At 53.7% G+C, this 12,467-nt stretch overlaps 1 pseudogene; it reads right to left on the bottom strand.

Annotated features, from left to right (window-relative positions):
• On the bottom strand, positions 10,547-11,572 carry LOC110433627 (annotated as a pseudogene).

The raw sequence follows: 12,467 nt of genomic DNA, 5'->3' as shown, positions 1-12,467 counted from the left end.
TGTGTTTTTCCTTGATAAAATCGGTATTGTTCTGTCTACATTGTTGATGAAATGATCTTCTTGACAATTTAGAATAATCCTACTGGTGTCCATTTAATTAGTCATCGTCATAATTGTTGTTGTGTTTTTTCCTTGAGAAAATCAGTATTGTTCTGTCTATATTGTTGATGAAATGATCTTCTTGACAATTTAGAATAATCCTATTGGTGTTTCTCTTGTGGTAACTGTATTAGTTGGGAATTCGGGACTCTAGGGATTTTTGTTTCTTTGCTTCTACCATCGGTCGACCAAACACTTAAGTTGTTGCATGATGAATAATTATGCCTTCAAAAGAAAACAATTTGTATTTCAGTGTCCACAACAGTTTGGCACTGAAAAAAAATTAATAACTGTGACTTTTGTGTTCTCACCATCAAGGATCATTTTATGGTAATCCCTTCCCCTTCCCTTGGTTAATTTCATTTTACAAAGTTTCTACGTTCAGACCAGTTCTTTCATTTTAGGTTGGGTATCCAACTCAAAGTGTGTTTTTTAAAGTTCATCTCTTAATTTGATGAGCCTTACGAGTCGAGAAAAATGAAACCCCGCTCAATACCATGATGATGTTCTCAGAAGACTTACAGTATATCTACTGGCTGGAACATTAGCTCAACCAAGGTATCCGCTTGTTGGTTCTGCTAGTCATGTTTTTTTTCTTTGTGACAAAGTAAGACTCCTGAACTTGTGGATTTTGTGCCTGCTAAGGGCCCGTTCAGTTAAGCATTCCTGACCTGGAACGGCCCGGAACAATTCCAGCCCAGTACAAAATATCAAATGGTTCCAGGCCCGAAATAGTTTCAGGCCGTTCCAGCCCAGAAACGAACGGGCCCTAATTGAGTATAGCAGTTAGCCAATTTACGCTTTAATCTCATACCTAACTGGAAGGATGAAAAAAAATCTTTTCATCTACTTGGGTATGGTACCAAGATACATGCTATAAGACTTGAGGAAAAAACATGGCAATCATACTAAAACTTTTGAAATTGAGTTACTGATGAGCATTAGTTTTCTCTTCTGAATTTATATTAACATTGTCATGGCAAATTTATCTACTTTAGGATTTTCCACCCACCGTTGCTGACAAGAGTTATACTTTTCCTTTTACAGGTGCATCTACACAAGAGCACATACAGAAATTATATTGGACTTGAATATAATCACGAGTACTTTCTAAGGGTATACATGCAATACTATTTAGCATGGTCCCTTGTGCGATCTATAAATTTTTCATATGTAATGTATCATGTGGACTACAAAACTTTTAGAAATTAAGCTTTATGTTATCTGGCTATATGTGAGCTTGCTACTCTACTGTCAATATCACCATGTCAGCTAAATGGTTATGTTCTTTCAAAAGAGATTATTAGATTCATTAGCTGTCAAGGGCGTTGAACCCTTGGGTACCTGGACCTCGACTACGGAGCTCGTAGTCTCGCTCCGTCTTCTCCGGTGAGGGCTAGCCTCAGCCGTAGGCTTGGTTTAGAGAGAAGGGAGATTAGATTAGGGTAATACTTTTCTTGATTCTCCAATAGTTCGGTTACAAGGAATATATGGCCATCGGCCTCAACTAACAGGGCAACAAACCCCTTTGATTTAGGAACTAAAATAGAATGATATCTCTACTGCAAATAAAAGGATATCTCTACTGCCTATCCATGCCACTAGACGTGGCCCCAACCTGTGCGCTCTGCGTGCCCAGGCGCGAGCTCGCTGCGCGCTCAGCGCGCTCTGCGTCGCGACGCACATCACGGGCCCGACGGTGCCTGGAGTATGTGCGCCCGACCATGATATCTCTCCCCGCGTCGAGGGGCAGCTCGTCCTCGAGCTGAAATTACGGGTACTTGGCGCGGAACAGCTCGACGTCCTCCCATGAAGCAGATGCTGCTGACTGGCCCTTCCACTGGACGAGGACTTGGTGGACACCACGCGCCAGTCTGAAGCGCACTGCGTGTTTAGGTTCAGGAGCCACAGCGCCATGGTGCAGTGGTGGTAAAGCAGGAGGAGCATCAGGTGGCGTGCCCTGGAACTTCTTGAGCAGCCCGACATGAAACACATCATGAATGCGAGCTCGAGGTGGCAAGGCGAGGCGGACGGTGGCATCGTGGATCAGCTCGGTGACGCGGTACGGCCCGAAGTAGCGGGGCTTGAGCTTGCCGGAGACTTCCTGGGGCCGCGAAGAGGCTGCACGCTGGTGGAGCCGAAGGAGCGCCCAGTCCCCCACCTGGTACGCAATGTGGCGGTGGACCTTGTCATAGTGCAGCTTCTGAGTCGCCTAGGCTTGCTCCAACCGGTAGCGGGCATCAGCCAGGAACTCGTCGCGCTCCTCCATGCTTTTGGCGACCGCTGCCACCCGAGTATCTCCCGGTTCATAGGACCGGATGGACTGCGGATCACGCCCGTAGACGACGCGGAAGGGCGTGTCCTTCAAGGAGGACTGGTAGGCGGTGTTGAAGATGTATTCCGCCCATGGCAGCCACCTGAAAGGTCCAAATGGCTAGAGGGGGGGTGAATAGCCTATTTAAATTTTCTACAAACTTCAACTAGACAAGTTGATTAGTAATACAAAAGGCGAAGCTATTCTAGCACTAGCACAACTAAGCTATGCAAGCCACCTATACAAGTCTAGTACAAGGCTAAACACTAAAGCACAACAACAAGAGAAGGCTAGTTGTACTCCTAAACAAGAAGACTAAACTAAACAAGCTAAACAACTAGCAAGGTATACAAGTAAGTAAAGGAGAGGGGAGTGATTGTTATACCGATGTTGTAGAGTAGAAATATATCCAATCAATCACGTGCACAATCACAAGAGAAACCTCGGCAAGAGATGACACGAGATTTTACCGAGGTTCACTTGCTTCCCGGCAAGCTACTCCTCGTTGTGGCGATACACCCACTTGATGGATCACGAGCTAATTGGCAATTCAAAGCCAAACCCTCAGCGGGTGCCGCACATCCACTCACAAGATGGGGATCCTCCAAGCCACGAGCAATCCACTAGAGTAACCAATTTGCGATCTCCCGCGGGGAAGGCTCAAGAACCCCTCACAAGTCACTTGGTGAGGCTCGAAACAATCTCCAATCATGAGCTCAACACCACCGCTGCTCCAAGCCGTCTAGGGCGTCGGGAAACACCCAAGAGTAACAAGAAATCCGCAGCAAACTCAAGAATCAAGTGCCACTAAATGCAACTCTCAAAGCAATGCACTTGAATCTCACTCAATCTCACTAGGATTAGCAATCAAGCAAGGAGATGAGTGGAGAGAGTGTTCTCTAGCTCAATGTATGTCTCAAGTAATCAAAATTGCAAGAGAGAACCTCCCAAAGCCGGCCACCTTCTATTTAAAAGCCCCCTCAAAGAACTAGCCGTTGGCAGTTTTTACTGGGCTAAAAACGGGGGCACCGAACGCTACTAAGTGAGCACCGGACGCTCAACCCCCTGCGTCCGGTGCACTGGAGTTGGCCACGTGTCCTCTTTGAATCTCGTGTGTCAGATCCTAACGGCTACCTGCAACACACCGGACGCTCTGCAAGTCCACACCGGACGGTCCGGTGCACACCGGACTCATGCGCAGAGAGTTTGTCAAACTCGCGACCTGACCGGACGCTGGGCACCGGACGGTCCGGTGCTCACCGGACTCGTGCGCAGAGAGGGTTACAAAAACCCCTCACACCGGACGCTAACCACCGGACGCTACCAGAGTGCGTCCGGTGCTCAACCCTAGCAGGGTCAAGCACACCGGACGCTGAGGCCAGCGTCCGGTGCCTCCGCACTCAGCGTCCGGTGAGTGTTTCTCAGAGAGAAAACACTCCCGCGACTTCTCCAAAATTCCCACAGGCGCAATAGAAAATATACACTTATTTTTCTCAAAAGCGCCGAATCCCGCCTCGCAAGCTCGGCGGGAGGGAGAGAGGAACCCACACCCCTCTCAACCCTAGGAACTCCACCTCCTTTGCAAAAGTGCTAACACCAACAAGTGTCCACCACCAAAGTGCAAGTGTGTTAGCTTTTCACAAACTTTTTCACCAAAGGAGTTAAGTTAGCACTTTACTAGATCCTAATGCATATGCTCAAGATGTGGACCTAGTAGCACTTGATTCGAGAGATAACCGTGATTTCCCCTCTTGATAGTCGGCTATCTATCCTAAACCCGGTCAATCACTTCTCTACTCATCTTAGACCGGCAAAAGTAAAACCCTATGTTTATACCTTTGCCTTGATAACTTTGCTCCTTGTTTATCACCATGATCTTCACTTTATGCTTCATCCCTTTGTGATCATGTGGCCACCTTTCCATGCCACCATGCACCTTCATCACATGTGTTGCTATGCCTAACTCAAATCACTTAAACAAGAGGCATTAGCAACTTGGTGTCATTAATTACCAAAACCAAACTTGGGCTTTCACCACCTGAGCCACTGGCGTGGCCTGTCTCCTGTCATGCACCTCAAGTACATGATGATAACCGTGTTGGGCGCCTCTGATTGTACATCCGACTGTGGGTGAAATGCAGTAGTCATATGCAGCTTGGTCCCCATCAGCCGCGTGAGCTCCTTTGTCGATGAAAGCTGGCCTGCACTTCTTTGTACTCCTTGGATTTTGAGTTCTTCCTGGCTGTCTCCTGTTCGGGTAGTCGGAGCTGGTCGGGAGGCAGCTGTGCGGCTTGGTTTGCTGTTTCTGCCATGCGGATTGAGAGGTCGATTGCCTCGGTGATCTTGAAGCTTTCTTCTTCGCAGGTGTACGCAGTGTAGACGTTGCCTCTGACGGTTAGGACACCCTTCTCCGTGGGCATCTTAAGGACTAGGTATGAGTAGTGCGGGACTGCCATGAACTTTGTCAGCGATGGTCGGCCCAGTATGGCGTGATAGGTCCCGTCGAAATCCGCGACTACGAAGTTGATGAACTCCGCCCGGAAGTGGTCGGGTGTGCCGAATTGGACAGGCAATGTTATCTGTCCGAGAGGCACTGAACTTTGACCTGGCAAAACCCCCCAGAATTGGGCGTCGTAAGGTTTTAGTTGTGCAGGGGATATCTTGAGGGCGGGCAGGCTGTTGCGGAAGAGGATGTCGATGGAGCTTCCCCCGTCCACGAGCACGCGCTCGAATCTGATGCTGTTGATGCAGGGGTCAAGAATCAGGGGGAAACGACCCGGCTCTGGGATAGCGGCCCACTGGTCCTTCCTGCTGAATGAGATTTTCCTGTGGGACCACGTGAGAAATTTCGGGTCTGCGATCAGCCCGTCCGTGCTGTCTATGTTGAGGCAGGCTCTCTTTAACAGCTTTCTTTCTCGCTTGGACTCAGTGGAGACCTTGCCCCCGAAGATGGAGTGGACCACGTCAGTGGGGCTGACGTATTGGTGTCGGGGGTCCCTATCTTGGTCCTCATCCTCATCTTCGTGGTCGTGCCCGTCGCGCTTGTTATTTTTCTTGGCGGAGTCGTCTTGGGCGGCCCGCCGTGTATAGATACTTTTGAGGACGCGGCACTCTTCCATGGTATGATTGGACTTTGGATGTAGTTGGCATGGTCCCTTCAACGTTTTGTTGTAGTCTTCTTGGTAGTCCCGTCGTCCATTGGGACGTTTGACCGTATTTACTTCGTGGTCGTAGTCGCGAGGGCGCTTTCCTCTGAAGTCGTCGCGGCTGTCGCGCCGCCGATCCCAACCGTCTCTGTGGTCACGGTTGTCGGGGCGACGGTGGTTCCTGTTGTCGTAACGACCGCGACCGTCATCTCGCCGGGAAGGCTGGTCGGGACCTCTAGCGTCGTCTCGGATTAGTTTTTCTGCGTCGTCGGCGTCGGCGTAATTTTTGGCCGTGGCGAGGAGTTCCGCCACCGTTGCTGGTCGTTTACGTAACAGCTTGTTCCTCAGCGCTTCGTGGAAGCGCAAGCCCTTGATGAAGGCAGAGATGGCCTCGTCGTGGGAAATCTTCAGGATTTTGAGGCGCATATCCGAGAATCGTCGGATGTAATCGCGCAGAGGTTCGTTCTTCCTGTCCCTTATCCTTTCAAGGTCATATTTGTTTCCAGGCTGCTCGCATGTGGCGATGAAGTTGTCGATGAAAGCCTGGCGCAGCTCTTCCCAAGAGTCGAAGGAGTCCTCGGGCAAGCCAAGAAGCCACTGATGACCAGCCTGGTCGAGGACTACGGGGAAGTAGTTAGCCATGACGTGCTCATCTCCTGCGGCTGATCGGACGGCGATTTCGTAGAGGGTGATCCAGTTCTCTGGATTTTCCTTGCCGTCGTATTTTTTAAGTTTTTCGAGCTTGAAATTGCGGGGCCACACGACCTGGCGGAGGTGTGAGGAGAACTGTCTTAGGCCCGGAGGACCGTGCGTTGCATCGTACTCGATGCGGCGCAGGTTTTCGTGGACTGCTCTCTCTGCGGCGCGCCTGTCGATGCGGTCCCGGGCATCTTTGGGAGGGATGTTGTGGCGGAGATCCCTGTGTTGGTTTACTTCTTGGCCGCGTACGCGGTTCTGCTTGCGGCGACCGTCGGCTTCCCGACCACCATCGTCGCGCCGTGAGTCCCCTCGACGGTTGTCGGGGGAGCGGCTGCGGTGACGCCTGCTGGGAGACGGTGAGGCCCGGCTACGATTAGTCTGGTCAGAGGCGGCTTCCGTATAAGAGACGTCCTGGACTCTCTTGAGCAGAGTGGCTGTCTGTCCCATTGCAGCGATCAGGTGTGCTCGGATGCTGGTTCGGACTCCCTGGCATTCGGGGGTATCAGGAAGCCGATCTAGGTTAGCCATGGCGACAGCCACGTTGGCGCTTGGCGTTTTGTAGACTGGCTGGTCCCCGACCATGTCAAAGGCATCGTTGAGATTATTTGGTGGCATTTGTTGTTGCTCGTCTGCGCGTCGTCGGGCGCGATCGGCGTTGCGCTGTTCGCGGAGTTGCCTCTGGTCATCTGTTTCTCCATCAACGACCGGTTCGTCGGCGCTGACATTGAACACAATATCCCCTCGCCGGGGGGGAAATATCGGGAATCGGTTGAAACCCGGAGGGTGTGAAGGAAAATCCAGGTCGTAGTCCTCGTCTTCGGTGTCTATAACCTCGGTGGGGACGGAACCGGTGCTTGAGTTGGTGCTGGAAACCTGGCCGTCCCGTAGTTCTCGGATTGTCACCATGTTGACGTAGTGACGATCGTTCCTTGTCGGCGACCAGCCCGCCTTGCTGAAAACGGATTGGGTGTGCTGTGAGTAGACAGAAGCCGAGTTGTTCAGGCCGCAAGGATAATCTTCCTTCTTGAGCTCGACGGATCGTCCTGAGGGGGTTGAGGTTATCGTCAGAGACGTTCCCAGCCGTTCGTGTGTGGCGACACGAGTTGGCCGGCGGGATTTGAAAAAACCCGCTGGAGCAGCTTGGTCGGGCCGACGCAGAACTCCGTCTACTAGTTGGGAAACTTCGAGTAGCTTGGAGTCAGCGCGATCAAGCGCTTGGAGAAGGTCCGAGCAGTCGATCTTCTTTCCCTTGTAGAGCGGGAACGGTGGTCGGGCGCTTGGTGCCGTCACGCGTGTGGTCGGAGACGGCGTGATCTCAGATTGGATCTGGATCTCTTTCGAAACCGTGGTCGTGAGGCTGCCGCTGCACGTCGTCCACGTGATCTGGCCGACGGTGAACGTGAGGCCTTCAGGCACGGTCGCGGAAGCTGGGATCGTGACCATCTTGTTCGCCGGAAAAGTTGCACGCACACCCCCTACCTGGCGCGCCACTGTCGACGAAAGCTGGTCGGCAGTCTACCTTGGGGTATACCCACGGTAGTAGTTTATCGGTAGACGGTGCGCAAACTACGAACTCGATGGTGACGCAAGACACGGACAAGCTTTTTATCCAGGTTCGGCCGCCGAGTTGGCGTAATACCTACGTCCTGCGTCTGGTTGTATTGATTTGTGTTGAGAGAATATGATGTCCTAGGGGGGTCCCTTACCCCTCCTTATATAGTCTGGAGGGCAGGGTTACAGATCTGGAAACTAATCCTAGTCGGTTACAATTGCCATGGATAATTCGATATCAATTCCTATTCTAACCGACTAGAATCCTGCTTGATCTCCCCATCTTGTTTCCGTGCGCGAAACTCCAGGTTGTCGGATCAAGCCTTGAACTCGTCTCGTAATGGGCCAAGCTTCCTGGCCGAAGTCTAGCCGTAAGGGTATAGGGGTTTATACCCCCACATCCTTCCAGAACGAGGAGGTAAAGACTGGGTCCCGATCTGGCACGATGGACTAAGGCACGCCATGCAAGCGAACAATGTCGGTGAAGAAGGCTTGCGTGACGGACTCTGCGGAGTAGGGGTGGGCCAAGGCGATGAAATGGCAATACTTGCTGAATCTGTCCACCACTGTGAGTATGACAGTCTTGCCACGGACGCAGGGCAGCGCCTCAACAAAATCCAGGGCCACGTCTGTCTGGACCCCCTGCGGCACCGGTAGAGGCAAGAGAAGCCCCGCTAGATGCAAATGCTCTGATTTATACTTCTAGCAGATAGCACACGAGCGCACCAGATCCTGCACAAGCTGCCTCATGTTGGGGATATGAAAATCGCACCGCAGCCGATGCAGCGTGCGCTGAACGCCCTCATGGCCATCCTCATGGGTCGCCTGCAGGATCTCATGTAGGGCGAGCCTAGGGGAATGTACAGCCGACCGGCAAACTGAATCATGCCATCCACGACTGACCACGGGGCGCCCCGAGAGCCCGTGCTGATGTCTTCCTGGAGAGCGACCAGTGCTGGATCAGTGAGTTGCGCCTGGCGGAGTAGTCGGTCGACGAAATCAAAGCGGGGCGCCGAGAGGGCCAGCAGTGCCCCTTCCTCCGTGTCACGCCTGGACAGCGCATCCGCCACGGCGTTCGCTGCTCCTGGCTTGTACTCAGCGAAATTGAAACCCAGCAGCTTGCCCACCCAATGATGTTGTGGGATGGTGGCCAAGCGCTGGTCCAGCAGGTACTTCAAGCTGTAATGATCGGTCTTGACCAGGAAGTGTCGGCCCCATAGGTACGGTCTCCAGTGGCAGACTGCATGTCCCGGCCCAATGAGCTCCCTTTCATATGCAGCAAGGGCTCGACGGCTGAAGAAGGTGACGGGGTGCCCTTCCTGGATCAGCACCGCTCCAAAGCCGTGGGAGGAAGCATCACACTCGACGACGAACGTCTTGCTGAAGTCCGGCATGGCCAATATCGAAGCCGACGTGACCGCCGCCTTGAGTGCGTCGAACGCTGCAACAACCTCCTCGTTCCAGGAGAAGTCGTCCTTCTTGAGCAGGGAGGTCAGCGGGGCTGCGGCGGCGCGCCGTAGTTGTGGATGAATTTGCGGTAGTAGCCCGCTAGCCCCAGGAATCCGCGCACTGCCTATGCTGAGCGAGGCACCGGCCAGTCATGAATGGCCTGCACCTTGGCTGGGTCCATGGCCACGCCCGCCTCCGAGATGATGTGGCCGAGATAGGAGACGGAGGTGACACCAAACGTGCATTTAGAGCGCTTCACGAAGAGGTGCTGGTGGCGCAGCTCTGTTAGGACGGCACGAAGATGATGAAGGTGATTCGCCCAAGACTTGCTGTATATCAGTATGTCATCAAAAAACACAAGTACAAAACGACGAAGGAAGGGCCGGAGCACATAATTCATGAGAGCCTGGAACGTCGCCGGAGCGTTGCACAACCCGAACGACATGACCAGAAACTCGTAGAGGCCTTCGTGGGTGCGGAACGCCGTCTTGTGTATGTCCTCCGGCCTCATGCGCACCTGGTGGTACCCCGAACACAGGTCCAGCTTGGAGAAGAAACGGGCGCCATGGAGTTCGTCCAGCAGCTCGTCGACCACCGGGATCGGAAAGGCGTCCTTCACCGTGAGCGCGTTCAATGCGCGGTAGTCAATGCAGAGGATGACCGGCGAGGAGAACACGGACTCGCTGTGACGGACAATGCCTTGCTCCATCATGGCGGCACATTGCCGCTCAAGTTCGTCCTTGTGGGCTGCTGGATACCGGTACGGGCGCACTGCCACTGGCGGGGAGCCTGGCTTGAGGATGATGTGGTGGTCGCGGCCCCTTGCTGGTGGCAACCCAGACGGCTCGGCGAAGACGTCGGCGAAGTAGTGGAGGAGCCCGTCCAGGAGAGGTCCCTCTGCCGTGGTGGTGTGGACAGCCGTCGGGGTTGGTGCAGCCACCCCTGTCTAGCAGACCGCGCGTCCCTCCAGCTGGAACGCCATGGTGCGGGCCGTGAAATCTCACACGACAGGACCCAAAGTGGCCAGCCAATGCGTGCCAAGGACCACATCGTACCCCGCAAGGGGCATGACGAAGAGGTCGACGCCGAACGCCAGGTTGTCGATTGTGACCTGGGACTGGCGAAGAACGCCCGGGCAGGAAACGCACTCGTCGTTGGCCACCGTGGCTGTTAGGCGCGGACGCGGCTCTATGGGCAGGTTGGAACGCCGGGCCGCTGACTCGCCGATGAAGTTGTGGGTGGACCCCGTGTCGACGAGCGCGACGAAGGTGGCAGCGCCCACGACCACCTAGAGCTGTATGGTGTTGCAGGCGGCCACTCCTGCCACGGCGTGCAGCGAGAAGACAGACATCTCTGTGTCGGGGCTGTCCTCGGCTACGACGTCGTCCGCAGCCTCAATGTCGACGCCGTTGATGTAGAAGATGCGCTTGCACACACGGTTGTGGCCCCGCGTATACTTCTCATTGCAGTTGAAGCATAGACCCAGCCGGCGGCGCTCATCTTGTTTCTGCAGCGACAAGCGTTTCCGCCCATCCGCCATGACCGCGGGCGCCACAGCCTTGTCGACTGGAGGAGCAGGCAGCGCAAGACGGGGCGGCGGCGGCGGTAGGAGACCCCGGGGCGCAGCTCTGGGTGGTGCTTGCACCGGTGTGCACAGCTCGCGGAGCTCCAGCTGGCGCGCCAAAGTCATGGCAGCTGCAAGGGATTGCGGGTTGTGGACCTGGACGTTGAGGCTGAGCGGGGGAAGCAGACCGTTGGTGAAGAGCTGTACCCGCTGCCTCTCCTCCAGCAGACCAGGGCAGGGCAGGAGCGCCTGAAAGCGATCCTGATACTCCGCGACGGTTCCGGTGCGGCGACAGTCCGCCAGCTCGAAGAGGGGCGCTGCTCGGAGAGGAGGGCCATATCACAGATTGATCAACTCCTTGAAGCGGCGCCAAGATGGCGTACTCTCGTCCGTCTGGACTTGGATGTACCACATCTGCGCCCCGTCCTCCAAGTTGTAGGAGGCCATCCAGACCTTCTCCTCCTCCTCCATGATGCGCAGCTGGTGGAAGTAGGATTACCAACGATTAATGAAGATGAGGGGATCAGTCTTGCCGTCGTGCCGTGGAAAGTCCATCTTCTGGAACTGGGGTGGGCGGTCGTTGTGGTGCTCGCCGAAGCCCGACTTGGGGCCGAAGGTCGACGTGCGGTCAGCGGTGAGACCGGCGATGGCCTTGGCGTTAGCCTCGGTCATCTGGGCGTTGGCCTGAACAGCCTCCTGCAAGTTCTTCAGGGCTTCCATGATGGTCTTGAGGTCGCTGGGTTCGGCCATGTTCGGTGCAGATGACGCACACGACGAAGAGGGCGAACTGGGCTCGGCTGCTGGGGGTGAAGGTGGGGCGGCGGCTGCTGATGGAGAGGTGGACCGGCCAGAGGATCGCCTGGACCTAGATACCAGGTTGTCAAGGGCGTTGAACCCCTGGGTAGCTGGACCTCGACTACGGAGCTCGTAGTCTCGCTCCGTCTTCTCCGGTGAGGGCTAGCCTCAGCCGCAGGCTTGGTTTAGAGAGAAGGGAGATTAGATTAGGGTAATACTTTTATTGATTCTCCAATAGTTCGGTTACAGGGAATATATGGCCATCGGCCTCAACTAATAGGGCAACAAACCCCTTCAAGTTAGGAACTAAAATAGAAGGATATCTCTATTGCAAATAAAAGGATATCTCTACTGCCTATCCTAGCCACTAGACGTGGCCCCAACCTGTGCGCTCTGCGCACCCAGGCGCGAGCTCGTTGCGCGCTCAGCGCGCTCTGCGTCACGACGCATATCACGGGCCCGACGGCGTCTGGAGTATGTGCGCCCGACCATGACATCAGCAAATATTTCAGGTGCCAGACTTTGCTAATTTACTGCCAGTATTACCATCTCAGCTAACTGATTAATTTGTTCTTGCAAAAAGAAAATGTTTATTCATGTAGCTTTTACTTTTTTTTGTTTTGATAGTACGGCCTTGATGATTCAGTCCGAAATAGAATGTTCACTGTGTATATGGTTTCCTGTACATCGTTTAGTGCTTATATCTTCAAATGTTAGTATCACTATTTGTGTTACCATGATACTAAGATAATGTGAACGTCCGGCTCCGTTCGCTTGTCTTATAAACCGTATTTCTTCTACTAACCAACAATGTTTTTCTTTCATGATAAATTAACGAACAATACTTTCA

This window comes from Sorghum bicolor, chromosome 3, assembly GCF_000003195.3.
Source record: "Sorghum bicolor cultivar BTx623 chromosome 3, Sorghum_bicolor_NCBIv3, whole genome shotgun sequence".
NCBI lineage: Eukaryota > Viridiplantae > Streptophyta > Magnoliopsida > Poales > Poaceae > Sorghum > Sorghum bicolor.
This window is presented reverse-complemented; position numbering and strand designations above follow the sequence as displayed.